This window comes from Tachysurus fulvidraco, chromosome 17, assembly GCF_022655615.1.
Source record: "Tachysurus fulvidraco isolate hzauxx_2018 chromosome 17, HZAU_PFXX_2.0, whole genome shotgun sequence".
NCBI lineage: Eukaryota > Metazoa > Chordata > Actinopteri > Siluriformes > Bagridae > Tachysurus > Tachysurus fulvidraco.
In genome coordinates this window covers 13370564-13374607 of record NC_062534.1, presented here as the reverse complement: position 1 = coordinate 13374607, position 4044 = coordinate 13370564, and positions in this window count along the sequence as shown.

Here is a 4044-nt window from a genome sequence, read left to right as displayed (position 1 = left end):
GCACACACACACACACACACACACACACACACACACACACACACACACACACACACACACACACACACACACACACACACACACACACACACACACACACACACACACACACACACACACACCACAACAGAGCGTTACAGCGCCATCTACCGATCATCTGGAACGAAAAGTTAATTAATCGTTAATAGTTAATTTGTTAAAAGGAATAACACCCTGATTTATTTGGCTTAAGTTCTAAGATGAAATAGCCAGTACTTTAAAAGAAAACACTCTGCTTTTGGTAGACTAGACCATCTTTACAGTCGCTGAACACTATCTCCTGAGCCTTAACCTACATGGCTACTCATTTATTTTTTAGTTGTGTCTCAGTTACACTGAATAATGTAGTGACGTCCTTGTTACTTATCCCTGAAGTGGGTGTTAATGGAAGTGGTATTATGTCCTGTGGAAGGTCATGTCATAATTCAACTGGTCCTGGACTGTTATGGGAAATTAGTTTAAAAAATTATTCACTTTTAAACTTGGACAATCACTGCTCTAGTTGCTTCTTTAATAAATACCACATTGGAAGGTTGATGAAATTGACAAAGAAGATACACAAGGATACCCAGATCGCCAGCATATGTAATTCAGAACCAGGAGTAAAGTGATATACCTTTAAATTCCTTTTTGTCATTGTAGGTCAGTGGCAAATTAACAGGGTAGTCGTCTCGTGACTTCCACAAAATTCCCTGTGTGCTCCTGATAAAAATAGAAGACAAAATGCTAAACACACCATAAAGCCTGCAGTATCAGATACTTGGAGTTTTTTCTTTCCTTTAGCTGGGTCTGTGCACTACAGAACACTACAGTAGTAGCAGTGTCTGTCATTACAGTTAACAAACTGTGTAGTGGTACCACAATTTCTCATTAAACCTCTTTTTATACACTGTGAACATGTGATTACATGTGTGTTGTGTACACATCAGAGTGGAATGTACTGAATCATGTGAAGTGAGCATGAAGGCACAATGTTTCTCAAAGGGAGACCTCAACAATAAGAGCAGAAGAGGAAAGAATGATAGTTAAACTGATGTACTGTAGTTTGTCATGACATTATAGACCAAGGTTATATAGCAATCCAAAAGCTATTCTTGTGTACATTGTTATAATAACTGCTAGAGTGACTGATTGATTGATTGACTGATTGATTGATTGATTGATTGATTGATTCATTCATTCATTCATTCATTCATTCATCTTCAGAAAACACTTCATTGTGTTCAGCATCACAGCATATAATGCTATTAGATACTTTGAAATGATAAATGATACTTTTAATACAAAACAAATATTTATGAAATAAAGCTGAATTAATGATAAATCAAATCGTTTTTAAGGCATCAATACAGTTTGTATCTGTACTGATTCAGGTCACCTCTCCTCAATCAGGCACCGTGTTGCTTAGCTGAAGCACCATCAGGCTGTGGAGCTAAGATGGAGTGGAGCGTTTAAGCTGATGAGGCAAAGGACACAATAGCACTGATTACTGCATGCCATGGAGGGCAAATAAAGATTTCTCTGTGGTGACCACTCAGTCTTTTTGTTCTTGATAATAGTAAACTAAGAAATATTGCAATAAAATCTGAAAAACAAATTGCAGGTTAAAGGCTGCTGTCAGTACATATTGCTCAACAAACATAGCCATGAAATAATCTTTATGCCCCATCATAAAATACTTGAAAGGCTTGGTTGTCACACACGAATCATTGTGAATAAAAAATTAGACATAGAAATGTATGTGCTGTGTCCTGTATCGAAATACATGCATTTGATATAATATTAGTGTATTGGACTATTTATATTTTTTTTTTGGAAAGGTTTTTTTGATTTCATCATTTGTTCTACAGATAGTAACACCAGACATTTACTTTCATAGTAAATAAACAAAATACGGGCATGCTCAGAAGATTTTATGGTGAGAAGTGTGGAACTGAATGACCTGAACGACCTGATACAGAAGTATGTTGGCCATTATTTCTTGTTTTGTGGACTTCACCAGATATATAGTGAGTTCAAGGAGAAAGCACAAAAATATTATTTGTTTGTTTGTTTATTTGTTTGTTTTCTGCCCTACTTCATCATGATCATGAACTAGTCTTGCAGGCAAAATCCTGAGGCCTACTGATTTTAAACTGTGAGGCACTATTGTCTTGCCAAGTTTGGCCACACGGTGGCACTACAGTGATCTAAACAACAACAACAACAACAACAACAACAACTATCAGCATGAAAGCTGGTCTAGTTACGAACAAGAACTCTTGAACTCTTTAAACAGACCATGTGGAAAAGCAAATAATTGTGTGTCATCCTAGGGCAGATTTCTAACAAATTTTGAAAAGGCTCCAGCTACTCAAATGTTTGACACACAATGTTTACAATTATAGTTTGTAATTTGCTGAAACGAACCATTTAAATTTATGAACTTTTCACTAACAGAACATAATTGTAGTAAAATGATCATTAGATTCACAAGGTATTATTTATTGATCTGAACAAGGAGCGAGATGGAAAACTAAAGCTTTTGTTGTCGGTGCTTAACAAATGCAGCATTTTTATAGAGACACATGAAAAAGATTTGAACATTTTATTATGAAATTTATTTTAAATCAGGAAGGCCAATACAACAAACTTTGTTTAAACAACACACACACACACACACACACACACACACACACACACACACACACACACACACACACACACACACACACACACACACACACACACACACACACACACATATTTGAGAGCCCGTTTCCCGCACTCTGGAGGATACAATCCAGACGGGTGGTAGCCAAAAAGATGCCGTCGTATTACAGGAGGAGGTGAGCGCACGAACCCTCCGGAGCTTCGCGAAGGCCCGCAAGGGCTCTCCCTCTGCATGAAAGCATGCATATAGGTGTGTGTGTGTGTGTGTGTGTGTGTGTGTGTGTGTGTGTGTGTGTGTGTGTGTGTGTGTGTGTGTGTGTGTGTAAATCTCAGGAAATGAACGCTGACAATCTGATCTTTCATCTCAGATTCATCTTTGGATTTCAAACCAAAAGTCTTCAGTGTATAGTGCCCATAAGAGAATTGTTATCTCATCATTCCAATATTTATATTGGAGACTGAATAACAAATATAAGAATTTTCAAAAAGTTGGGTTAAGATTTTGCTTTTGCTTCACAGAGCCCCAGGTTTCCCACATCCCACATTGAGAACCACGGTTACAAACGACCAATTAATATTTACAACCACACACAGTTGTCCAATGGTTGTCTTATTTGAAGCTCTATCTCTGAACACTTCGCTGGGTCAAGTCTGGAAGGAAAAAAAAGTAATCAGATTTGTTTGAGAAAAACCCTCGCAAACTGGCTCTAATCACCAAGCAGGTAGACACAGGATGTGAACTGTTTGTGGAACATCCACGTTGTGATTAGATGCACAAATTCTGTAGTCTTGATTATTTTACCACCATTTAATTTGAGCTGTTTAGCTCTATCTAGCTGATAACAACCTGTCTAACAACCTAGTATGCCATAAGCAAGTAAAGCACAGCCCAAAACAGTTAAAGAAATCAGTAAATACGAGAGTCAGCCAAAAGAATTTTGTAATGTATACACAGTGTCTTTTCTGGACCACTACAGTGTAGTGCTTATACACTATGAGTGATTTCCAGTTTTGTCTTGCTTATCATCATAACCTTTGGCAAGGTGTGCCTTGTCTTATACATATGAGTTGTGTCAATGGCATCATGCAAAGTTCTACCAAAAGACTTGTGAAGTAAGTGTCCTCTGTGTAAACATTTTCATTTTACTTCTTAGACATCTTCCATCATTTCACAAAACACATGGCGTAGGCTGCATGTAGCCTCATTTTATACAGATTGTTTATGGTAGCTTATATCAATATATCGATACACATTATTAGGTTCATTGCGTTCTCCGTGTTTAATGATTAACTACTGAAGAGAGCAGGAGTGGCTGTAAACGTCCAGTACAATAACTTTCTTTGCTTTTGTAC